This window comes from Stenella coeruleoalba (genome assembly GCF_951394435.1).
Source record: "Stenella coeruleoalba genome assembly, chromosome: 1".
Taxonomy (NCBI): domain Eukaryota; kingdom Metazoa; phylum Chordata; class Mammalia; order Artiodactyla; family Delphinidae; genus Stenella; species Stenella coeruleoalba.
The window spans coordinates 104,003,766-104,031,599 of record NC_137169.1 but is presented as its reverse complement, the minus strand read 5'-3'; the positions used below and the strand labels follow the sequence as shown (position 1 = coordinate 104,031,599).

The 27,834-nt window shown below is 38.1% G+C and overlaps 2 long non-coding RNA genes across 3 annotated transcripts in view; one reads left to right on the top strand and one right to left on the bottom strand.

The window, feature by feature from the left end:
- The window catches only part of LOC307197920, a 165,334-nt gene extending 144,177 nt beyond the window's left edge, over window positions 1-21,157 (bottom strand). For both annotated transcript variants that reach the window (XR_013831550.1, XR_013831551.1), the window contains exon 1: window positions 21,059-21,157. This is a non-coding gene — a long non-coding RNA (uncharacterized lncRNA). The remainder of the gene's footprint in view (window positions 1-21,058) is intronic.
- The window catches only part of LOC307197904, an 85,367-nt gene continuing 78,238 nt past the window's right edge, over window positions 20,706-27,834 (top strand). Inside the window, exon 1 of the long non-coding RNA XR_013831536.1 lies at window positions 20,706-21,540. This is a non-coding gene — a long non-coding RNA (uncharacterized lncRNA). The remainder of the gene's footprint in view (window positions 21,541-27,834) is intronic.

The window sequence follows — 27,834 nt, the reverse complement described above, 5'->3', positions numbered from 1 at the left end:
GTTACCCCGCAATTTCATTTCTTAGTATACATCCAAAATAATTGAAAGTGGTATCCCTGAGAGTTGTTTGTACACTTCTGTTTATAGCAGCATTATTCATAAAGCCAAGAAGTGGAAGAAACCCAAGTATCCATGAACAGATGAACGAATAAACAATGTGGTACATACATGCAATGGAATATTAAAAAGGAAGGAAATTCTGACATGTGCTACAACATGTATGAACTTTGAGGATATTATACTAAGTGAAAAAAGCCAGTCACAAAATAACAAACATTGATTCTACTTATAGAAAGTATCTAAAGTAGTCAAATTAATAAAAACAGAAAGTAAAATGGTGGTTTCCAGGAGCTCTGGGGAAGGAGAAATGGGTAGTTGTTTAATTGGTATAGTTTGTTTTGCATGATAAAAAAGTTCAGGAGATTGGCTGCACAGCAATGTGAATATACTTAGCACAGAACTGTACACTCAAAAGTGGTAAGATGGAATATTTTATGTATCTTACTGCAATTTAAAAACCTAAAATTGTTCTCTAGCTTAAAATTTTTATGGCTATGGTTAAGCTAATAAAATGTGTGATGGGCCCAAATGTAAAACAAAACAAAAACTAGAACTGAGATATCATTTCTCACCTATAATATTGTGAAAAATGAAAAAAGCATGATAAAACATTCTGCCTGCAGGGCTTTGGGGAAACAGGCATAGTCATACATTGTTGACAGGAATCCAAATTGGCATAAACCTTTTTGGCGGGAAATCTACAAATAAATAACACAACTAGATATGTATTTACCTTTTGACTAAACCTCACCTCTAGAAATTTACCTTAAAGTGCCCCCACCAACAATATGAAAATAAAGGTGCATATTACAGCTTTGTTTGTAATTGCAAAATGTTGGATACTCTAAATCCCCAAATATAGGTGAGTAGAATAAACTATGGCATATCTGCATATTATATATTATAATTTATACATCCAATGTTTTACTCATATATACATGTGCATGTATATTCTCCTAGGTGTAAGATTTAAGATTCCAGGGGCTAGTATATGGACATTTCACTGGTTTATTTTTTTCTATTTGTTGTCATGTCAGTGTCCAAATTTTCACTGCTATCAGTACTATATAGATGTGCTAGTCTTACTAGTACTAAGTATTATAACAATAGTTTGAAAAATCTAGTTTCATATATAAAATGACACCATTATGTTGCTTTAATTTCCACTGCTTTAGTTAATGTAAAGGATAAGCAATCTTTATATTTATTTACTATTTGTTGCTCATCTGTGGATTTTCCAAACTCTAAAGAGTCATCAAAAAATATGACTTCAACAAGTCACTCACCTATCTCTCATCAAAATGATCACTTTAGAAGAATTATTGATTATATTATTATTAATGAATAATGGCATAGCCAGCATATTTGATACCTTGAGTGGATCCTTTTTTGACACTCCCTCCTCTATATGACAAGTTTTTCAGTAATAGTCATTAAATAAAATAAACAATAATGGTCAAAAAAGCAAGAGAGATATTGTTCAGATATCTCCCAGACCTTAGAATTTAATATCTACCAGGTTTAAAGCCTGTTACAAGATTGGATGTTTATTTTTTTTGTTCCAATATCCAGAGTCTACAACCAAAAATAATTATTTCAATTTGGAAAAAACTGGCATTTTTCTTTTCAGTGTTTGGTAAGGATTTATAAAATCATGAAGCTGTCAAGTGTTGACTGCTTCCTTTGCTCTTTTGTCCTTTTCTTTGAACTGCAGAGAAAGGTTCATGTTTATTCTGAAAAGATTCACTTCCTTTCTTAACTGAATTAATTCTCTTCATCTGGAAACAGTATTGACCAAGCAGAAATATCAAAACAGATTAATCAAAATAGATTAATCATTTACTGTCTCTTCATCATCAAAGTCTTGGCTTTACTAGTGCCATTTTCTTCTCCATTAAAAATAAAATCCTGTCCATGTTGACACTTACTAACATTTCCTTTCTCTTCCTCATTGTCAATGCTTATAGAAAATGATTCATTGTTGTCTTTCATCCCTGTGTCATCTGAATCTTGTGTTGTTTCTAGTATCCATGCTTTGAATGTGCCACCTTGCACTCTTCACAATTTTCATAAAGTCTATGCAATGTTGAAGGCATTACATATTTCAAAATAGATCCAGACATTGCTGAAATTGCTTCCTTTGCTTTTCAATTTTTTTCATTGTTGAGTTCCACTGGGTTGTTGCCCTTTCATGTTGACTTCAAATTACTTTATAAAATTCAGAAAAAATTATTAAGCAGTTGCTGTTTTAGAACAATGTTCCAAATGACTGAAAGGTGCTTCAAATTCCTGTAGGCCAAAAGTGTAGAACTGAATAGCTTTTATATCAACCCGGCAGTTTTAACTTTGATGCTTTTTATCAAAATCTTATGTAAAATATTTTATGGAAATAATTGTCTAATAATTAACAAGTGAAATTTAATACAACCAAAATATCGGCAAACGAGTCAATTTATACAATGACTAAATTGTACCACTAGAGTAATATTTTATTTTCTTGATTTGTTCCTCAGCTTAAAACCAAATAGTTAACAATTTAAAGGGGAACATATTTCAATTTTTAAAATGTTTTCCAAGATCATTAAAAAAATTAACATATGAACTAAAGTTTGTACTTTGGAAAGAAAAATATCACACCTCACAGTTTTCAATCTGTTCCACTATTTAAATTTTAAACAAATAATAACTCCATGTGGTCGTACAGAACGACAAAATTGAAGTAATTATATTCTGTTTCTTCATTTTTACAATCACAAGGCTATTATTGCTTATTTCAAATCTACAGTTTAAATGTAGGAATGTATTGCACTACAAGGACTGTAGATGAAACTGTACACAAAGTACACTCAAATTATTCACATTTTATTAAGTTATGCTTGGAATGAATGCATATACCTGAGTCTGACTGTGTTGAAATAAACCCACACACCTGTGGTCAATTAATCTAGGACAAAGGAGGCAAGAATATAGAATGGAGAAAAGACAGTCTTTTCAATAAGTGGTACTGCGAAAGCTGGACAGCTACATGTAAAAGAATGAAATTAGAACATTCTCTAACATCATATACAAAAATAAACTCAAAATGGGTTAAAGACCTAAATGTAACACTGGATAGTATAAAACTCTAAGAGGTAAACATAGGCAGAACACACTGACATAAATCGCAGCAATATCTTTTTGGATCCACCTCCTAGAGTAATGAAAATAAAAACAAAAATAAACAAATGGGACCTAATGAAACTTAAAAGCTTTTGCACAGCAAAGGAAACCATAAACAAAATGAAAAGACAACCCACAGAATGGGAGAAAATATTTGCCAATGATGCAACAGACACGGGATTAATATCCAAAATATACAAACAGCTCACGCAGCTCAATAGCAAAAAAACAAACAACCCAATACAAAAAATGGGCAGAAGATCTAAATAGGTATTTCTCCAAAGAAGACATACAGATGGCCAATGGGCATAGGAAAAGATGCTCAACATCACTAATTATTAGAGAAATGCAAATCAAAACTACAATGAGGTATCACCTCACACCAGTCAGAATGGTCATCATCAAAATGTCTACAAACAATAAATGCTGGAGAGGGTGAAGCCAAAAACGGAACCCTCCTACACTGTTGGTGAGGATGTAAATTGGTACCACCACTATGGAGAACAGTATCGAGGTTCTTTAAAAAACTAAAAATAGAGCTACCATATGATTCAGCAATCCCACTCCTGGGCATATATCTGGAGAAAACCATACTTCAAAAAAATACATGCACCCCAATATTCACTGCAGCACTATTTACAATAGTCAAGACATGGAAGCAACCTAAATGTCCACTGACAGATGAATGGATAAAGAATACACTGTACATATATACAATGGAATATTACTCAGCCATAAAAAGGAATGAAATAATGTCATCTGCAGCAACATGGATGGATCTAGAGATTATCATACTAAATCAAAGACAAATATCATATGATATCATTTACATGTGGAATCTAAAAAAATGATACAAATGAACTTATTTGACAAAACAGAAGCAGACTCACAAACTTAGAAAACAAACTTAGGGTTACCAAAGGGGAAAGGTGGGGGGAGGGAATAAATTAAGAGGCTGGTATTAACATATACAGACTACTATATATAAAATAAACAATCAGCAAGGATCTATACTCAATACTCTATAATAACCTATATGGGAAACGAATCTGAAAAAGGATAGATATCTGTATACATGTAACTAAATCACTTTGCTGTACACTTGAAACTAACACAACATTGTAAATCAAATATACTCCAATATAAAATTTAAAAAATAAATTAAAAAGAGGGATTATTATCCCTGTTTTATAGGATAGCTTAGAGGATCTCAGGTAATATTTTTAAAAGAGAACATAACAATAACAAATACTTAAGCAGAACTCCTAGGATTTAAACCTAGGAGGCTCCAGATAGTATATACCCTCACAGGAAACATACTATGTTACTGAGCAAAAGATGGCACTCAATTTGATGGTTGCTATTAATATTTTTACAATGTCTACCTACTGAATTTATCATGGATGCATTTATTTTATTAAAAAGATTTTTAGCTCTTTGAGAAAAAGGACACTGTCTTTTTTTCCTTCTATAGTATGTGTTTGCACAGGAGGCACTTTACATGTGCTGAATAAGTGAATAAATGATTAAATCTGTTACAGAGAGATTATTTACCTCATCTTTTTTTTAACATCTTTATTGGAGTATAATTGCTTTACAATGGTGTGTTAGTTTCTGCTTTATAACAAAGTGAATCAGTTATACATATACATATGTTCCCATATCTCTTCCGTCTTGCGTCTCCCTCCCTCCCACCCTCCCTATCCCACCCCTCTAGGTGGTCACAAAGCACCAAGCTGATCTCCCTGTGCTATGCGGCTGCTTCCCACTAGCTATCCATTCCACGCCTGGTAGTGTATATATGTCCATGCCACCCTCCCGCCCTGTCACAGCTTACCCCTCCCCCTCCCCACATCCCCAAGTTCATTCCCCAGCAGGTCCACGTCTCCATTCCTGTCCTACCCCCAGGTTCTGCATGACATTTTTTTCTTTTTTTTTTCCTTAAATTCCATATATATGTGTTAGCATACGGTATTTGTCTTTCTCTTTCTGACTTACTTCAGTCTGTATGACAGACTCTAGGTCTATCCACCTCATTACAAATAGCTCAATTTCGTTTCTTTTTATGGCTGAGTAATATTCCATTGTATATATGTGCCACATCTTCTTTATCCATTCATCCGATGATGGGCACTTAGGTTGTTTCCATCTCCGGGCTATTGTAAATAGGGCTGCAATGAGCATTGTGGTACATGACTCTTTTTGAATTATGGTTTTCTCAGGGTATATGCCCAGTAGTAGGATTGCTGGGTCATTTACCTGATCTTAAAATCACTATGTTTTACCTCTCACCCACATCCTTCTTGGAAAAAAATCTGAATATCCATACAGTGCCTGATTCTAGTTCAAATACAAATTCCCCCAAGAAACTGAACTTCAGTATTGTTATTGACTGTACACTCTTGGAGATATGATTCTTAAGCACTATACCAGGTTTCACATTCCCTGGTGCCTTTCTCATCAGAGTCTGTGTTTAGTAGCTTCCTGTGGCTGCTGAGGAGAAGTTGAAACCCCAATCCTGATCACAACAAGTAGAGATTCAGAGGAAAAATAAGGTTCTGACACCCACAACAAATTCAAGACTCTGGATGTGACTGAAGCATAAACTGCTGAGCCAACAAACAATATGTGCAGTAAGAACTTGTTGCAAGCTGACTGTTGAAGATTTTTTTTCTCACATTCAGGAACATCTAGGGCTGGCTGACTATGGCCTAATTGGACCAGCAGTGTGAAAGGATTTCTGTGTAATATTTAGGATTTTCAGTGACTTAGGCATTGAGGCTGGATATTTTGTTTCTTAAAAAAGTTTCCTTTACCTTAACATACCTGTCCCACTAATCCTGTCATCTCTGCTTTTCACCCAGAAAAATCTCTCAGTTCTGGACATCATCAGGCTATGTCTCACTCACTAAAGACAAACTTCCTTCTGTCTTTATTTGGGGATATCCTTTTGCTGCCTACTGGGACCAAACTATAAATTCAGGGCCACAGGCCCAATCCTTTAAATGGGAAGTTAGAATAGTAAGAATCCTGTTTCTTCTCTTAGTCGTGGAATGGAAACAAGCTCCATAGTTACTTTGTCAACTTTTGCTCCAAGAGCCAGCACAGTTTTCCACACTGTGCATTATATAAATGTATCAAACATATTTTCTAAAATTGTGGTGTATTATCAGGCAGCTACCTATATTTTCATGAAAATACCTATAACAATATGTTTTTTGCCTTTCAAGATTTAAATACCATTTTCAAATAATAAAATACAAAGATCTTGAGTATTACAGGTATAAGAAAGTTTTTTCTTTTATATATGTATATATTTTAATCAACTTTATTGAGGTATACTTAACATAAAATACAATTCAACAATTTTAAATGTACATTTCAATGATTTTTGACAAGCGTGTATAATAATCTAACCATCACAACAATCATGAAACAGAGTATTTCCACTACCTCAAAGAGTTCTGTCATGCCCTTTTGCACTTAAACCCCTCCCTGTCAATCCTGGCATCTGAAAACCACTAATATATTTTGTGACACTATATTTTTGCCTTTTGTAGAAATACATATAAATGGAATCATATGGGTCATCTTTTGTATCTGACTTATTTCACTTAGTATAATGATTTTGGTATTTATCCACAATGTTTTTTGTATCAATAGTGCACTACTTGGGACTCTCCTGTGTGTGTATGAATATTTGTTTATCCATCAAGTAGGTAATAGACATTTGAGTTGTTTCAAAGTTTTGACTGTTACGAATAACACTGCAATGACTACATAAATATAAGCGTTTGTGTGAACATACATTTTTATTTTCTCTTGGGCAAATAACTAAGGGTAAGACTGAAGGTTCATATGGTAGGTGAATGTTTAACTTTTTGAAAAAACATCAAATTGTTTTCCAAAGTGACTGTACCATTCTGTAATCCCTCCAGAAACATACAAGAGTTCACGCTGCTCCACCATATCCTCACAACATTACAACAGTTGGTACTGCCTGTCTTGTTAAACTTAATTCATTATAGTGAATGTGCAGTATGTCACAGTGATTTTAATTTGCATTTCCTTAATAATGATAATAAATATCTTTACATGTGCTTATATGCCATTTATATGTCTTCTTTGCTAAGTGTCTATTCAAATCTCTCTTGCCCGTTTTTTAATTGGTTTGCCTTATTTAGCTGTGAGAATTCTTTATATATTCCAGATACAAGCTGCTTATCAGTTTTTTGTTTTGCAAATATTTTCTCCCTCTCTGTGGCCTGCCTTTTCATTTTATTCACAGTATCTTTCGGAGAGCAAAGGTTTTGAATTTTGAAGAAATCCAGCTCATCAATTTTTTTCTTTTATGGTTAGTGCTTTTGTATCCTATTTAAGAAATCTTTACCTTACCAAAGGTCACATAGATTTTCCTCTTATGTTCTCTTCTAGAAGTGTTATAGTTTTAGCTGTTACATTTACATCACTGATCCACTTCTGAGCTAATTATTTTATATATGGTACAAGGTAATGATCTAAGTTCATGTTTCTACATCTGGATATCCAGTTGTTCCAACAATAATCTGGGCAGCACAGGAAATTTCTCTGCCATTCATTGAGCTGGAACCACATCTTCTCCAACGAGATCTGAACTCCAGCCCTGGGGAGTGATTCCCCCCTCAAAGTTTATCCTTACTTAGGAAGTTTCCCTTAGCTCTTAGAGTACTATTTAGCTCCCTGTACATCATATATTTACTCTTCTCTTGTGGCCTAGTATTTCTTTATACTCAACCAAAGCAGTAGACTGAAATCAACCAGGAATTACACCTAATTTTGTTGGACTGTTTTTTTCCCCTTGTGAACTGACCTTTTTACCGTTATGAAATATTCTTCTTTATCTCTAGTAATACTATTTGTCTTTAAGTCCATTTTGTATAATATGAACACAGGCAGGCCATATTCTTTACGTGTATTGGTTGCATGCTACATCTTCAATTGCATTACTTTCAACTGTGTCATCCTTAAAGTGTCTTACTTATAAAAAACATATTTGGTTTACTTTCCAATCCAGTTATCAATATGGTTAGTTTTAGGCTGCCATATTGCTATTTATTTTCTATTTATGACATTTATTGATTGTTATGGTTGTTCCTTTTCTCTCCTTTTCAATCTTTTCTCTCCTTTTCAATATTCTATGGATTGGTGATTTTTTTGGTATTTAGTATCTCCTCTACCAATTTGTTAACTATACCTATTTTTTTAAGTGATTTCACTAGGGTTTTAATCTATCACAATTACTACTAATTAATATCAAATCACTTCGTGTATAATCTAAGATCCTTATAACAGTATGCTATAATTATCCTTCTCTCATTACTTTTACTATTCTTATTATATATTTTACTTCTAAATGTGTTGTAAATCCCACAATACATTGTTATTATTTTTGCTTTAATAAGACAATACTCTTGAGAAATTAGGAAATGAAAAAAATATGTCTTCTATATTTACCCACATATTTTCCATTCTCAGTACTATCTGTAGATCTGAATTTCCATGTTGTATCATTTTTCTTCACTCTGAGAAGCTTCCATTAATGATTCTAATAGTGCAGGTCGCCTGGAAATGAAATCCCTCCACTGTTTAACCAAAAATGCTTTTATTTCACTCTAATTTTGAGGAATATTTTCACTGGAATTGAAATTCTGGGTTGACTCTTTTTTCCAGTACTTTAAAGATCTCATTCCATTATCTTATAGCTTCCATCATTTCTGATGAGAAGCTATTTGTAAGTCTTTTTGCTCTTCTGTTATATTTTGTCTTTTTCTGTTTGTTCTTAAGATCCTCTCTTTATCATTGGTTTTCAGCAATTTTTTTTTTTTTTTGCGGTACGCGGGCCTCTCACTGTTGTGGCCTCTCCCGTTGCGGAGCACAGGCTCTGGATGCACAGGCTCAGCGGCCATGGCTCACGGGTCCAGCTGCTCCGCGGCATGTGGAATCTTCCCAGACCGGGGCACGAACCCGTGTCCCCTGCATCAGCAGGCGGACTCCAACCACTGTGCCACCAGGGAAGCCCTCAGCAATTTTATTATGTGTGCCTGTCTGTATGTCTGTTTATGCTGCTTGGGGTTCACTGAGCATCTTTGATCTGTAAGCTTGTATTTTTGACAAATTTGGAAAAAATTCTATTAATTTTTTTAATCTTCTTTTCCTGTGTCAATCTATCTCTCTTCTCCTTCTGGTTCTCTAATTACAGATATGTTTAAGGTATTTAATTATTTCCCACAAGTCACTAAATGCTCTGTTCATTGGTTCTACTTGTCAGCCTTTTTTTTTTTCTGTATACTTTGGTTTGTCTAGTTTCCAATGTGATGTCTTCAAATTCACTAATATTTTCTTCTGCAGTATCTAATGTGATAATATGCCCATTCAGCAAGTCTTTCAGTTTAGATATTATTTTTACAGTTCTAAAATTCCCATTTGGTTCCTTTTGTTAATCCTCATTTCTCTATTGAGATTCCTATTTGTTTCCTATTTATGATCAAAATTTTCCTTTAAATCCATGCACTTATTCATGGTATATATTTAATCTTTGTGTGTTACTTCCAACGATTCCTTTTTTTTTTTCTTTTCTTCTTTCTTCTAGAGAGTGCTAGCTTCAACTCTATTTGTGGAAGTCTAAGAAGTGGCCACATCAGACAGGGATAGCTCATCTCCATAAGACATGTACCAAATTTTCTACCAAATTTCCTGGGGTGGAGGGCACCTATATCTCCTACTTTTCTGGGGAAAGGGATGTAAGCTTATATTACCACCCAGACCCTGATGCTCTCTCAGAAAGCTCCTCAGACCTAAACTTTGCTCCATGATAACGAGCTACAGAAACAACCATTAGTATTATTATCCATCATTACACTTGACAAGAATAGGCTCACTCTTGTCAAGTACTTAAAAATTAGATCTGGGGGCTTCCCTGGTGGCGCAGTGGTTGAGAATCTGCCTGCCAATGCAGGGGACACGGGTTCGAGCCCTGGTCTGGGAAGATCCCACATGCCGCAGAGCAACTAGGCCCGTGAGCCACAATTACTGAGCCTGTGTGTCTGGAGCCTGTGCTATGCAACAAGTGAGGCCGCGATAGTGAGAGGCCCGCGCACCGCGATGAACAGTGGCCCCCACTTGCCACAACTAGAGAAAACCCTCGCACAGAAACGAAGACCCAACACAGCCATAAATAAATAAATAATAATAATAAAAATTAGATCTGAAATCCTTCCAATGGCCTTTAAAGAAGGGTATCATTATCCTTATTTCTTAGAAAACTATCTCAGGCTCACAGAAGTTCCAAACATGCATGTCTGTCTTCAAATATCATGCATTTGGCATTAGGCACACTGCCTCTTGTCTCTGGATAGTGTGTCTACGAATGTTCACTGAAGACCCACTATATGGTCCTGATGTAATGCATGATCAGTACCTCTTATAAGCTAGGGTCTCCCTGGATCAGATGTGTAACATTGATTTCTGTTGGACTTGCCAGGTATCTGGTGTAAGCCACTCAATTGTCATATATATTTTTCTGATCCCATTTATGATAATGTCTTCCCTCAATTCCCCTTTCTTATTTATTTAGAAATTATACTGAAAGAAGGGCTTGATTCACAAGGCTCTCCACTTCTACATGGCACCCTTACAATCAGAGAAAAAAAAAACAACTCCCTGAAAGTTTTATATACAATTCTAGAAATAAATGCAGACATCAAGATACCACCTCTAATTTAGGAGAATGAAAGCTACCCAAGATACATTTGGTCTCTGATGTCAACAACTCTTTCCACACACTTCTACACAGCCAAGTAGCCACTTTAATCTAGGTCAGTTATCATATAGTCTTTCTTAATGGAAAAAGAAAATAAGTTCAGTTCCCTAACACATGAAATGCATGTTTCTCTGGAAATATTTCTGCAGAAGAGGGTACTTCTCACCCAGGCCTCCCACAGGGTTAGATTCTTGCATTGTCTTATACTACACATACATGCACCTGATTCAGTCTGATTAGATAAAGCCCAAGTGCCCACTACCCAGAGCTCCAACTCCCCTAGAAAGGCTGTAGAAAGTACACATTTCAAATCATGGTCTTCTTGGCTGAAAGATTTTTAAGAAATCCTTATACACATGAATCAGTGGATGCCTCAACCTTAGCAAGACCTGGAAGGTTTTAGGCCAGAGTCCATTCTGTAAGATTAGCTCTTGCTTTGCAATGAGGTTAGGCCATTAGATATTCCAATGAGTGCCCAACTTGTACATTCCCACTAAAGATTAATTTGGCTGCCTTGCAACATCTGTGTTCTGCTGACTGCTATCTGTTGTCCAGGCTGCGGGGCCAAACTCATCTATCATCACAGACAGGAACTTGGAAGCCACCCCTTGCTGTTGCTTCAACATATCAAAGAATTAGTCAACTCAGGCAGGGAGATTCCTATTGTGGCCTGTCCCAGGTTCTTCCTCTCCTCAAAAGCCCTTCCCAGGTACCCCCACTTGCCTTTTGGGGCTGAATCTTGCGAAGGCACCATCACAGCTGAGTCCTTGAAAGCACAGCAAATGGATCATGCTGAAAGGTGGCTTTACAGAGGCATTAGAGACACCGGGAATCTGGGGATACTCCTGCCATAGTTCCCTACCCAAAATAGCAATTGGTGAAATTTAACCTGAGAACTGTTGTCAAAAACAAGTGTGAGTATTTTAGTTAATGGAAGCCATCCCAACTGTGAGTGTGGGTTCACCCCAAGGCCCAGCGAGGGGTTTGAAGAACCTGGTGTCCTGCGCTTCTGCCCTAAAGCTCTCCTTGCCTGCTGACAGAGTACTGCAGGTGAGCAGGGAACCATTCCAACTGTGTAGTTAAGAGAGTCTCCCAAGGAGCTGAGAGAAACCCATAAGCACTGGCAGTCTTTGGCATCAGAGATCCACACACTAGGCACATGGACCTCAAAAGGGTCTCTGCTTAGGGAGAGATAACTGCTCTGTGTACAATTTGCTTGTGATGCCCAGATTCTCACCGAAAGAAATCTAACCTGCTACCAACTACATATGTCACGGATAGGACCCTTGCCTTAGGTATAGGTCGCTATGAAATATATCCACATGTGTAACACACAGACCAAGTGAAGAAATACAGCTGAATGATACAGGCAGCTTGGAGGGGTAGGAAGTTTCCTGACAATTGAGGTATTCAAGCCAAGGCTGGTAAACCCTAGGATAAGAAAGTCATACAGGGGGTTCAAGCATCAAATGAGTCATTTTTTAGAAGACTGTCTTTGAGGACTCTTCCAACTCTGAGATTCCACAGTCTATGAATTCTCCAATCAATAGCACATACCAAGTAGATATACAGAGACATACACTACCTGCAATGTGAACATCAAACCATTTACAAGTATACACCATACATACACTCAGTCTTCTTGCCTCAGTTAAACAGAGTATATAAACAAGCACAGAAGCCCTTTGCTCACTTTTGCGTAAACGAACTTGCTTGTGTACAAAGGTGTGCACACAGGCTAGAATGACTAAAGAGCTTGGAGAGCCTTAATGTGGTAGTTTGAGTGATTTGGCAGCTTCTAAAACTAAAATATAAAAAGTCACTTTTACAACTCTTTTCCTTCTTTACTTTGTTGAACTGAATAAATGAAGAGGGGCTCCCAAATAAAACAGTCCTTGGAAAAAAATGAGACAAAAATTAGATGAAGACTATGAGAGGTTGGGTAAATGCAGGGCATGGAAGAGCATGCTTTATTTCTCAGAAATATCACTGTACTTGTGAAAACACAGGAGAAAGAAGAGGAGCGGGCCAAGAACAGGAAAGCCTTTCCCCAATTACAACTGACTTTAACACAGGGTAAAGGGTATTGAGTAGCCTTATGGATACAAGCATATAAGCCTTGTCCCAGTTCAGTCTTCTAGTGCATCTGCTTCTGCTAGGCACCAAGTGATTTAATGTCCAGTCCACTCATTTTATTCACTGCTACCTAATGTCTTTAAGTGGACCTCAGGGCCTTTGTACCAACATGGATCAGTGAGGGAGTCTTCACTCCTCTCCTGCATCAGATGCGGAAGAAAAGAGAGGAAAGTTATGGGGGAAGTGGAAAGCAAAGCAGATAGATAACACAGTGAGCAAAGCTGAAGTCTTTCTAGTATGACCTTGTTGGGAGAGCTAAGGAAAGCACCAGGATGTCCCTCTTACCCCAGAAAACTTTGGGGGCAACTAAATAAGGCAGAGTTAATGGGGCAGACACCATTACAGAGTATGCTATGCCTCCAAACCTTACTAGGAAGCATTATGCCAGCTGCCTCAGAGTTTTGCTTATTTCATACTTTAAAATGTGTTTTGGGAAGGTGCTGAAGTGCAAATCAAATAGCCCCTACCTACTCTCACCTGGTAAGAGTGTTAGAAGCATATTCACCAGTTACAAAACTCACAATTATACGAACTGTTTTTAATGTTTATCATTTAACTTTAAAGTGGCTTTTAAAAGCCCTGGTTAATATATTAAACTGAATGAGCTTAAATGCAGTCGTAATGAGAGCACTGACACAATGAATTATTTAAAAGTCTCAATACCAGACTTCACTAATTATCTTTATTCTAGCCAGATCTATACAGCGAGTTAGGTCTGAATAACAAACGGCTTAACTATTGTCCCCAATTGCCTTAAATAATTTTATCAGGTGTGCTTAATGACAAGTATAATTAATGCCAATAGTGATATCTACCATTCATTGTAGCAGGCACTTTAAAATTATCTCTAATTCTTATAACAACCCTGTGAATTTCTATTACCTATTTTACAGAGAAGGGTACTAAAACATAGAGATGTAAAGTTCCTTGACAGTCACAAAGCTTGTAAACCTCTTTCTATATTACTCTCATCATCCCCTACTAAAATTTCCTGAATAAAACCATAATCTAAACAGGATTTGTGTACCAGCACCATTGGGTAGAGATGGTGACCTAATCTACAGCACAAGCTCTGACCTCATCACTCTTGGATAAGGTGAAGATCCTTCAGCTGCACCATTTAGGCTCAGCAGAAATGTTGGAGAGAAGGAGGTGGCAACACTTTGGCAGCTGTGACCTTTTCCAAAGCACCAAGCATATATATTGATAAATACGCTGTGTGCTCTCTCTCCTTAATTCACATGAGCAAAGGCCAGAAAGAGACATACTTAAGTTTTAAGAGAAGGGTTTTGTGGGCTACTGATGACCTTATAAGTTCTTAACAAATTCTCCTGAAGCAAGAAAGACCACAGGCTACCACCTCTCCAATCTACAGAGAGATACTATGGTCCATATTGTCGTGAAAGCTCACAGGCACGCCTATCATGTAGTATGTGATTTGAGATTCAAGTTGATCCAAATGCTTAGTTATCTAAGACTTAGTTACTTAAAGTGTGGTCTGTGGACCAGAGGCCTCAGCCTCACCTAGGAACTTACTAGAAATGCAGAATCTTAGGTCCTATTCCAGACCCACTGAAACAGAATCTATATTTTAACAAGATCCTCAGTTTATTTACAGGTACATTAAAGTTTGAGAAGCATTACTCTAAGAGGCAGTCCTACATGAAGAGTCTGAAATGCTGAATTCTGAACTAGACAGGTTATCAGGCAGGAAAGTGCAGCTGAAATGGTTATTATCAAATAGGTATAGGAACTGCTAAAAGGGAAAAAAGGCATTTTTACTAAATTTAACCCCTGAAAAGTGTCCTGATTCACATTTTGTAAGGATCAACACATCTTTAAATAATTCAGGCATCAGAAGGTCTAAATTTTACAGCCTAGATATAGTCTCAAAATGATTTGTAGAGTATTCATTGAAGGGCAGTTAAGACTTGCTTCATTGGTCTCATGTCTGACCCTTAATTTCCTGATTTTCTTGGGATTTAAATTTCATTAGCAGTGTTATAGATAGAAATATATACGGGGTTTTTGCATGACCTTTTCTCAAGGAATATAAATATACCCTAAAGTACAGAATCTAACCAGACCAAGAATCCATGTTTTATGGATTAAGTAAAGTGATGTGATAACTTCAAAGCTATAAGGTGAACCTCAAGGCAGTAAAAAGGTGAGTTCTTTCACAGAATCTACCTGTTTGTATGTATAAATACCTGTCAAAACATTAAGGCCAGTCCAGCCATAGCACTAACCTAGGAATGACCATCTTGGGGACCCTTGGTGAGGCAATGTGGAGATGATAAAACAGAAGTAATTGTTCAATCCAACTACAGGAGATGAAACCACACAGATGAATCTTTTGAGAAGAAGTTGTATAAGACAGTAAAAATCTTCACCATATTATAAAAAGATAAAAATATGATGGAAAGACCAGAGGTAGGAAAAAAGGGAGAGAAGTGAAGAGGAGAAAAGGAGGGAAAGGAAGAGAAAGGAAGGAGGGAGGGAGGGGAAAACAAAGGAATAAAGATACATGTGATGACTCTGAACTAGGTACTGTGGTGGGCCCTTTAGTACATATTATCTCAAACGACTACAGATGATAAAATTGAGGCCTAGAGTTTTAATCATTTACCCAAGGTCAAATACCGAATAAGTCCCAGTACAGAACAGCTACCAAGTTCTAGTATAGTATTTCAACCTAGATTTGCAACTGCACCTTGATGCAGTGATTCTAAACGTGTGCTGATTACAGAATTACAGAAACACTGCATTTTGAAACAGAAAAGAACCTTAGCAGAGCATTAAAAATATGAGACTCCTAGAATTCCAGGGACTGGTGGAATTAAAATGACCGGCTGGTAGGGATTTGCCTGAGACCGCACAGTAGGTAGGCAGCAGCAAGAAAGAATCAGAGCTTTTCTAGAACATATCACTATACACAGCCGGAGGGTATTTTGCAAAGAGCTTAATTGTTGAGCGATATGTTCACCGCTCCCCTGATCTGAGAGAGTTTGCTCAGAAGTTCAAAAACCTGGTTTCCATATGATTGAAACCAACTTAGAATTTGCAGGTGTCCAAAACCTAGCCATTCCTGAAATTTGTCCAGAGGGAACTGGCTTACCCAAAGTCAAATATGACTTCTTGTTTTTAAGAAATAAGGCTTAAACTGCTTGTTAAAAAGGCTCATTGAATTTCTTGGCCACGATATCACTTAAAAAAAAAAAGACACTCTATTTTGATGATATAGATGTAATTGAATCAGAACCATATGGATTGCATTCCTCCTTTTAAACTACACATGAATTAGAAATCAAGTGTTCATTCTCCTCAAGGTAATTAATGATTCAATTGATTAAATATGATACTGGCCTTAAGTACCATGCTGAGCTCACATTGGCTCCATTTTGCAGATATCAAGATACTTGCTGAATCCCAGGCTCAGACAGCTCAAGCACATTCCTATTCATGTCTTAGGCAAATTTTCTTTTGTTTCCCCTAGGCAGCCTATTCACAATGCAATGCTTCTGCTCAAATCCCTTTTCCTTTAGGTACCTCTCCACCCTTCATCATTCTCAGGGCTCTAGTCCCTGTAAAGTATTGTTCTCAGCCAACCTGGCTTAATGTATTTCTCAATCACCTCCCAGCTAATCCAGCTCAGAATCTTCACACCTGGCTTCGTACGTAGCTGATCTCAGAGAAATGAAAAGAGAGCACTTCTCTTTCAGTGCATTATTTTACATTTTGATCACTCCTTTTGATAAGGGCATTAATATTTGCTGAACTCTGACCTCTTTTCCAGACTCCACATAAAGCATTTTACTCACAACCACCCTTAAAGGTGAGGTAGGTGTTATTAACCTCACTGAATAGTTGAGGAAACTAAGACTTGAAGAAGTGGAGTCAGGTGCTCAAAGCCACACAGCTGGGAAGTGGCAAAGCTGTGATTTAGACCCAGTTCCAAATGACTCCAAAGCCCGCTGCCCTCTTTCTTTTACGCATTGTTACAGACTCACATCAGCCTCCTGTCCTAAATGGCCACTAGTTCAAGCTCTTCCTCACTGTCACTGGTTCATTTTAGAAGTACACAGGTGAGCAAAGAGATGGGCTGGAGTCACCACTGCACGTGCAGGACAACAGTCATTAACTGTTATAGAACACCCTACCCAAATCCCACCCAAAGAATCCAGAAGCTATGGAAACCATCTTCTTTTGGCACCTTCTCCAGCTTCTACAATTTCTGTGTATGATACTTTTCTGCAAAATTCACAGTTTTGAAAAAAACCCAAAGATTTATGCATGCATTATTGTATGGGTTTAATATCTATTACTTCTGAAAGTTGTTCATTTGTAAATCCTTACTGAGAGAATTACTACATGTTGAAATTTAATATAATGATAGAATCTGATATATATTTATAAGCATGCCTTCAAAATTCACAATATCTCACAGAGAAACCTAGTACACTGGTCTGCTACCTACATGCACATATACACATTACTCTATTGAACTACTTCACACAGAAAAACCACATATTTTTATATAGTTCACTCCCACATAAACAAAGACGCCCACATAAACACATGGAAACAATATGCAAATGCATACAAAACAGATTTGCAAATGTACTCACAAATTAATCTGTAAAAAATGGAAAAATCACATGCTCATTCACACTTCACTTTCCCCCTCTTTCCCTTCCCTTTCCCTCCCCTCTCTCTCTCTGACACACACACACACACACACACACACACACCCACCCACCCACCCACCCACCCAAAGCCTTTAAACAAATAACTTTTCCAAACTCAAATACTGAGCAGGGGAAACTCTTTTGCCTGCAAATACATCCTCTCACAGTCCTGAGGAATAAGAAGTCTCTGTACAAGCCAACTCTCTGATCACTCCAGACATGCTATAGCAGTCCCCATTTGTAATATTCGGGCTTTCATAAGGAAACGCTGTTCAGTCTAGACTTTAAAAGAATCTTTCCTCCGCTCTCAAGCCTGCTACCTATTCGCCAATGTGATGTTTATCCAAGGGAAAATGCTGCTTTTTTCTTTCTTCGCTGCTGCTTCTCTTCTCCCTCCTCCCTCTTTTTTAGTGGTGATAGTGGGCAATCACAGAAAAGAAAGTTCTAAAGGGATAGCTCTTAAACTCACTCAAAAAACTTTATGAAGCACCTTCTATAAACCATAATAAGAACAGGATATATAACTGAATAATAGTTTCAAACTGCAGAAGACAGTGGGAGAAACAGATCCAGATATAATAATTCAGTATTATGTGAAGTTCACTTTAAAAGAGTTGCAAAAAAAAAGTAAAAGAGAGAGAAAGAGAGAGAGAGAATGGAGAGCAAAGAGAACGTGTGAGCTACTATGCCTGGGAGAGGAAGAAAGATCTTTACAACATAGGTGGCATTACCAGGAGAGAGGAATCAGAACTTCCTTAGTAAACAACATGTGTACAGACACAGAGGAGGAGAATGCAGACCATGCGTGGGACACATTTAGCAGCTTAGTGTGGCTGGGGTTGTATGGTGAGGATTTCAAAGGGTGTGTCAAGGAGTGAAAGTGGAATGGTGGGTAGAAGACAACAGCTAAGGAGTTTAGACGTCTTAGTGCTGTAAGCAATGAGCATCAATCCAGGGCCCTATGTAGGATGGTCGTCTGATCACTTTAGGAAAATTACCTCTTTCTTCAGTGAGGAAGATGGAAAGATCAAAGGCAAGTAGATCAGTTAGAAGATTATTGCCATGACATCAGCAAGAGAGGCAGGCATTATTACTAAGGCAGTGGTCCACTTACCTGTATGACGAAGTTAGAAAACTCCAGCGCCTCCTCCAAACTTTTCACCCCTTTCCACTACTCCCATCCTATTTATTACCAGTGTCTTAAGGAGCCTGACTGAAAAATCCTCCTGAAACACACTGCCTCTTTGACATCCTAGACTATTTTAACATTCCCCCCTGCACCCCACCCCCCACTGACACACATACCATTTTAGATGAATTTGGTCAATTCTGTTCCATGTTTAAAATTATTGTGTGGTGTCCCCTTGCTTTAAAGTCCAAACCCGTTAACAAGAAACACGAGATCCTGCCTACTTCTCCAGCCCCATTTCCAACTACTTCCCCTCCAACTCTATCAATGATCTTGCTCTTTCTCGCTAATGCTTCTTTATATTAGACGTGCCATTTCTTTGGCCGAGAATGGCATCCCTTCAGTTGTCTGACAAATTCATCCTTCAAGACTGAAAACACATACCACCACTTGAGTTTAGTTTTATTTCACGAAGTTTTGAACATCCACATAATCTGGGATTGCTACCAGAAAAAAAAAAAAAAAGAGAGACACCTCCTCTTCTGCCCTCCCAGAGCACCCCATGCTATTGAACCATATCTCACACTGGACTTCAACTGCTAATTTTCAGAGCATATCCCAGGACTCACATAATCATCAGTAAAAACGGCTGAGTCTTATTCAAGCCCTGTGGCGCTCAATACAAATTTAAGTAACGAATAAAGTAAAAGAGGAAGATTTCAGAGACATGGCTGAGGTAGAATGACCAGGTGTTAGTGCCTAAATAGATGAGCTGGGGTGAAGGGAAGAAGGAAGAAATTTTTACCTCTAAAGACTAATGTTTGGTCTCTAAAGGAGAGTGAGAAGCAGTTTGCATTGAAAAAAAGCAGATATTAAATTTTTGTACATTTGTATTTGCATATTTGTGGGGCATCCAGATTAAAATTTCTATTGGTTGTCAAAGGTTCAGAACGTAGTGGAAGCCAAAATGTATACTGTTCTCCCAGAAAAACTATGTAGAACATGAAAATGAGGCTAAACTTGGTTCCAGAGAATAAACGTTTCCCTCATTCCAGAAGGTTCAGGACTGAACTTGTTACCCTTGCTATGCAGCCCAGGCCCCAGGTGCATAAACTTTTTAACCATGCAAGCTAGTTGTGTCCTATTAACAGGTTGCCACAAAAGCCAGCAACAAAACCAAACTGAACCTGCTCTGACTTGACCACTGGAACCACAGCTGAAACCTGGAGGCAGTAAAAGGTACCTCTGATTCCCACCATGCTAAGCTCTCCACCCAAAGGAGATTTGCACACTGCTAGGCACAATTTGTGATGTGTGCAAGGGCGCTTGAGGCACTGCACATGCGCTGGCTGCCCTGGAACTCTCTGCCCGCTTCCCCACCTTCTGGAAATACACCTACCTCTTACCCCTTATAAGTACCCGGGTTTCCTCCCTTCCAAGATGAGGTGCCTTTGGAGCATGAGCTCCCCTTCTCCAGCCACTGAATAAAAGCCCATCTCACTTGCACCTATAAGGCCAACTGGCCCGAGGCAGGGGAACGCAATCAGACTCACAGGTTGCATCAGACCGAAACCTTCCGGACCACCCGGTTCCAGAAACTGACCTGAAGACTTTCCGGACCACCCAGTTCCAGGAACTGACCTGGGGACTTTCCACCCGGCCCAGCCTTCCCGCCTTTCGAGGGGCGGGACTAACGGTCCCAAGACTGATGCAACCGGCACCGGATATTGCCACGATACCCGAAGAGACCACCAAATAAGGAATACCCTGCGCCCTCCCAGATTCACCACACCCCTTTCCCTTCTTCCCCTATAAATTCTGCCGAAACCCTCACCTGGGCGCGACTTCTCTGGCCCCTTTCTCTCGGACCAGTGAACCTTGCCCGGGAGCGTTCCCAAATAAAGCTTGTTTAAGCTCTCCCCCGTTTCTTGGTGCCGTTCCTTACAGCACCAAACTCAGTTTTGTTATTGGCAGCGCAAACCTGAGCCATACACCCTTCAAGAACCCCTCCAGGGGGACTTCGAGTCTGCAAGAGCTCCCAGGAGGAGGATCTCGCTTGTCTAGCGTCTAATTCGGTAACAGACTTACCCGCTGGTACTCAGCATGCAGTCTGCAGTTGCTGTTTGGGAGGCTTTCTGCTCTGCCAGGGAACGGTCCACGCTCAAACTCCATGACGTCCTGATGGCCCCTTAAATGAATTATTCATATACTATCCGAGAAAGCTCACATTCACATCTCCCAATATCTTTAAAAGGCTTGAGTGCATACACGGGGGATGTCCCAGACACGGCTTCTAACGGCAAGCCTCTTGCGGGCACCTCGCTTGGAGCACAGCTCGGGCCCGCACTTTTAAAAGCTCCCGGCCCGCGGACTGCCATCTTGGGAACGCCCCGCCCTCCCATGAGTCTTAGGTTTCTGGGTTCCCGGATGCGGAAATGCTGAAACTGGGCGTTCCTAAATGACTGGGGCAGGAGTTTGTGCTTTCCAAAATTTCTCAGTGTCTTAAGTAGAGTAGGGGATGTAAGGAACTTTGAGAATTAAGAGAAGTTAAAGTTCTATCCTGACCTAAGGTAAGGTATATCTTAATATATCTTGATACCATTAAAAATTGTTAAGTGTGTAAAATTGGAGTCAGGATTGAATAAACGTGGGCCGCAAGGCTGGTTGTTCAGAGGAAGGGATTTGAAGTTTTCAGCAACCCCCTTCCCCCACCCCATATCTTCTCTAGCGTGATGTCTGAAATCATTTTTTTCTTATTAAAATTTAAATATTACAAGGATGTGCTAATGTACTAGTAACAAACAGAATCACAGGATGTTAGAGGGTCGCTTTTCCAACAGTTTTTTTTTTATTTATTTTCTTTCTTTTTTTTTTTTTTTTTTTTCAGTACGCGGGCCGCGTAGGCTCAGCGGCCATGGCTCACGGGCCTGGCCGCTCTGGGGCACAACCACGTGTCCCCTGCATCGGCAGGCAGACTCTCAACCACTGCGCCACCAGGGAAGCCCTATTTTCTTTCTTTTTTAACTTTAGAACCCTTTATTCAAATTAAAGCTTACTGCTGAAGTTCAAAGTGAATAAAGGAAAAAAGCAAAGCTGCTCTAGTATGTAGTAGCAGCAAAACAAAGTACCTATGCGTTTCATGGAGTACAGTTTTTAAAACCATTATTCTACTCCAACACTTCATATTAAAAGAAGCTCTTTTGCATAACCCCATTTCCACTAGACTTGGATGGGATTAATGCTGACTGTGCTTCCTAGTCAGAATAGGAAAGAGTCCCGCCACGCCTCAACATCAGGCTTTGTTCCAGTTTGAAACCTAAGAGCTGGGATTCCTTATTTAATCCCATTCTTTCTCCCAACCCCATTGCATATCTTCGTTTTGTTTGTGTAACATCTGTTTCCTTCACTAAATCGTATCTTTATTATCTTTATCCCAACTTATTGATTTTGATATTTTCTACACATACTACTCGTAATACCAGACATAATGCCTTGCACAGCCTAGGTGTTTCAAAAACGTTAAATAAATAGATTTCACAGAATTGAACACTGGTCCACAGAAATTAAACAGTATTCTCTATTCGGTAAAATATAAGGGCAAGACTCAATTCTTGGTACACATTTGGTGTCTGGTAAATATATGGTATAGGAATGTATGAGTGGTTGAATGAACCAAGAAACTAGGTGATAATGTATGTGAATGTACCTCGTAAACTGTAAACTACTTCACAAATAGGAGTTCTTATACAGGTTATGTGGTTATTTTCTAGCTCTTACAATTTGTTGCACATTTACTAAATTTTGGCCAATTCAAGTACAGTAAAGCCCAGGAGGAAATCTGTGGCATATGCCTCAGGGGAAGCTGTGAAGGCAGGCATAGAGAGATAAACCTAAGTGGGGTGTAGAGCCCACGGGCCTGGAACAGAGGGCTCCCTGACTGCTAACAATCCAGTTCTCATCCTTGAATTTCTAATGATCAGCAGTAAGCAAACATAAATGTCTTGAGCAGCTCATAAATCTTTCTGGAGCCTGGGTGCTGAATAAATCCTAGGAAAGTGGTAATGGTGGAAACAGGATCTCCTCCCTGGAAGTAGTTCCTTTCAGTGCCAGCTTTTGCCCCTGTTAGCTGCTTACACACATACCCCAGCTGCCTCAGTGAGGCATAAAACAGGGCAATAAAACAGGGCAAATGGAGGAATAAAAACCAGAAAAAGATTCTGTCATCCCTGAGTTTCCCAACTGGGGACCCCTCAGTGAGTGATACCACCCCCTTCAAGAGTTTCCATGTTGGAGATCTGTCCCTTAGGACTGGCAACCCACAAGGACTTGGTTTCCAGACTAAAAGAACAGACGAGTTATTTAGCTTATGCTCAGTAACCCAAAATGAAGAGAAAAAAACAGAGAAAGGTTACAATACATTTGACTGTGGAATCTAACCTGAACTCACATTAAGCAGATTTCTTTTACTACATTTCGATGAGGGGGGAAAACACCAAAATCTTGTTTAAAACGTTTTCCTGGTTTGTGATTGTGCCTAGGAGATCAGCAAAACTCAGAGCAGCATAAAGCCAGAGGATCAGAACCTAAACAGAGCTAGACCTTCTCTCTGCTGCTATTGCCTGCTAGCTTTCCATGTACTGTAATTATTTCTCTACATGACTGTCCAGGCTGGAAGGGACTATATCTCACTTGTCCTTTATTGACTGATTGACAGCCACTGATAAATAAGTATTCAATAAGGACTTTTCCCAGTAAAGTTTTGTGGGTTTTTTTGTTTTTTTCACTTTTTTTAATTGACGTATAGTTGATGTACTGTATTATGTAAGTTATTACAGGTGTACAGTATAGTGATTCACTTTCTAAAGGTTATACTCCACTTATAGTTATAAAATAAAATATTGGCTGTATATTATAGTAATAATAAAATATTGGTTATATTCCCTGTGTGGTACAATATATCCTTGTAGCTTATTTTATACATAATAGTTTGTACCTCTTAACCCCCTCCCCATCCATTGCCCCTCCCCCTTCCCTCTCCCCACTGCTAACTACTAGTTTGTTCTCTGTATCTGTGAGTCTGTTTCTGTTTTGTTAAATTCATTTGTTTTAATTTTTAGACTCCACATATAAGTGATATCATACAGTATTTGTCTTTCTCTGTCTGACTTATTTCACTTACCATAATACCCTCCCAGTCCATCCATGTTGCTGCAAATGGCAAAATTTCATTCCTTTTTATGACTCAGTAGTATTCCATTGTATGTATATGTGTGTGTGTATTTATTTATAAATAATATATATATTATATATAATATATATACACCACATTTTATTTATCCGTTCATCTGTGAATGGACACTTAGGTTGCTTCCATTTCTTGGCAATTGTAAAGAATGCTGCTATGAACCAAATCGGGGTACATGTATCTTTTCAAGTTAATGTTTTTGGTTTTTTTGGATATATACCCAGGGGTGGAATTGCTGGGTCATATGGTAGTTCTATTTTTAGTTTTTTGAGAAACCTCCATACTATTTTCTACAGTGGCTGCACCAACCCATTTTCTCCACATTCTCACCAATATTTGTTATTTGTGTTCTTTTTGATGATAGCCATTCTGACAGGTGTGCAGTGATACCTCGTTGTGGTTTTGATTTATATTTCCCTGATGATTAGCAATGTTGAGCATCTTTTCATGTGCCTGTTGGCCATCGGCATATCCTCTTTGAAAAAATATCTATTCTGGTCTTCTGCCCATGTTTTAATCGGGTTGTTTGTGTTTTTTTGATGTTGAGCTGTATGAACTGTGTATATATTTTAGATATTATACCCTTATTTGTCATATTATTTGCAAGTATTTTTTCCCATTCAGCAGGTTGTCTTGTCGTTTTGTCAGTGGTTTCCTTTGCTATGCAAAAGCTTTTAAGTTTAATTAGGTCCCATTTTTAAATTTTTGCTTTATTTCCATTTCTCTAGGAGGTGGGTCAAAAAGGATCTTGCTGTGATTTATGTCATAGAATGTTCTGCCTATGTTTTCCTTTAAGAGTTTTATGGTTTCTGGTCTTACATTTAGGTTTTTAATCCATCTTTAGTTTATTTTTACAAATAAAATGTGTTAGAGAATGTTCTAATTTCATTCTTTTACGTGTAGCTGTCCAGTTTTCCCAGCAGCACTTGTTGAAGAGACCATCTTTTCTCCATTGTATATTCTTGCTTCCTTTGTCATAGATTGATTGACCATAAGTATGTGGGTTCAGTAAATTTTTGATATTGATCCCATTGATTTATTTAACAAAGTTCATTGCCAGGATGTAACTTTTTATTCAGCACAGGTGTAAAGACCTATGCATGTTATGGGTGTACCCAGAGTAGCATAAGATGAGAAGTGTTGGTAGGTATGATGGATACAGTGCACCACAACATTCAGTACTCCATGTTGGATTGGTCCACCTTGAGGTAGATCCTTCCCCTCAGCCAGTTGCCTGTGGCTAAGGGATGGGGTCAGAGAGTTAGAAATATGGCCTGAAGTGGGAGTTAAGTGTTACTTTCCAGAGAAGGATAGTAGAGGGCTCTTCAGACAATTCAAAAATATGTCAGCTGCAGACCCCAAGCTTCTATGTATATATAGGTGCATCTCAGGATTGGAAGTTCATGCAGTTAGTTTAGCTGAGATAGTGTGTGCACACACACTCGTGTGTAATACTATTTTTTGAATACTAAGTCTCAAAACAAAATCAGTTTCTTCCCTTCTCTTTGTTTCCATATTGCCTTGTAACATAACCATTAGCAAATTGCATTTCAAACATTTATGTAGAGATTTTACTCTCCTCCATTAGACTATGATCTCAAGAATTAATGCATCTAGGTCTTATCCTATATCCTTTGTTCCTAGCATAATGCCTTGGAGTTACAATAACAAATGAGACAGGATCCTTTCCTCAAATTGCTTATAATCTACTGGGGAGGTCAGATTGGTTAAAAATAAAATTAAAGTACAATCTAATTGAATTAAAATAAATAGAAGCAAATACAGTGGGATTTCAGAAAAGGAAAGTCAATTCAGACTTGTTCAGTCAAGGAAAGAGGTAGCCTTTAATCTGAGTTTGTAAGAAAGGGTAGGATTTCAACAGACTTGGAGTGCTTTAAGTCTGTACCAAGGTCCATTCATTTTAGCCAGGGAAACATGCTTTCCTGAGGAGTGTCCTGGCCTGCTCTGATGGCTCCTGTATTGAGGCAGTGTTACCAGTAGGAGAAACTGCCTCTTCATTAAGGGAGAATTAAACCCAGCTACCTCTCCCTAAGCTCCCTGTTGGGAATCACCTTTATTTGCTATTGCCTTTAAAGGGATCTTGTCAGGTTGTTTAGGCCTTTAACATGACTGATCTTTACAGTTGTGTTTTGGGCAGGAAATGACCAGACCCCACCCTGAGCGCTCTGTCTTTTTTAACAAAAAGCAAAATCCATCATTCCAACAATGGATCTCTTTTCTCGGTTTAAAGGAACATTTTAAAACAGAAAATCCATATAAGAATCTTAAAAAAAAACAGTTACTTGCAAAAATTTGGCTTTACTGAAAATTATTCATAAGGAAAACAGCCCAATTTACAATTTAACCTTCGGTTCTAGAAATTAATGGAAAACATTATATTTGTGGATAAGAAAAATTGGGACTATAAGCTGGTTTATGAAACTGAATTTAATTCTAGACACAAAAAGGAATTTTATGCTTGAGACATGGACCCTCTTGGTTTAGAAGGATAAGGCAAGGATTGCTACAGTTCTGTGAAGAAAACTAAATAGAAGCATTTTTTCATTAATGTGACTGTGTCTCTATTGTAGCATTCCGGCTGGATATAGCCTGGAAAGTAAGATTACACATTCATGAAAATAGATTTCTTGAAGGAATTGAGAATACAGTAAGTTTTCTGAAAATTCAGCCACAGTATAACCTGCCACTTACCTTCCTAGGAACTTTCTTAGGCTCTGAAAAAATTGGTTATTCCTCTTTCCCATATGCCACCCTTAAGGAGGTGAAGAAATAATCAAGCTACAAGAGAAATATAAAATTTTTCCATGGAAGCACCACAATTTTAGGAAAATAAAAAATGGAAATAAAAACAAAAATAAACAAATGGGACCTAATGAAACTTAAAAGCTTTTGCACAGCAAAGGAAACTACAAACAAGACAAAAAGACAACCCTCAGAATGGGAGAAAATATTCGCAAATGAATCAACGGACAAAGGATTAATCTCCAAAATATATAAACAGCTCATGCAGCTCAATATTAAAGAAACAAACAACCCAATCCAAAAATTGGCAGAAGACCTAAATGGACATTTCTCCAAAGAAGACATACAGATGGCCAAGATGCCCATGAAAAGCTGCTCAACATCACTAATTATTAGAGAAATGCAAATCAAAACTACAATGAGGTATCACCTCACACCAGTTTGAATGGGTATCATCAGAAAATCTACAAACAACAAATGCTGGAGAGGGCGTGGAGAAAAGAGAACCCTCTTGGACTGTTGGTGGGAATGTAAATTGATACAGCCACTATGGAGAACAGTATGGAAGTTTCTTTAAAAACTAAAAATAGAATTACCATATGATCCAGCAATCCCACTGCTGGGCATATACCCAGAGAAAACCATAATTCAGAAAGACACATGCACCCTAATGTTCATTGCAACACTATTTACAATAGCCAGGACATGGAAGCAACCTAAATGACCATCGACAGACAAATAGGTAAAGAAGATGTGGTATATATATATATATATACACACACACAATGGAATATTACTCAGCCATAAAAAGGAATGAAATTGGGTCATTTGTAGAGATGTGGATGGATCTAGAGAC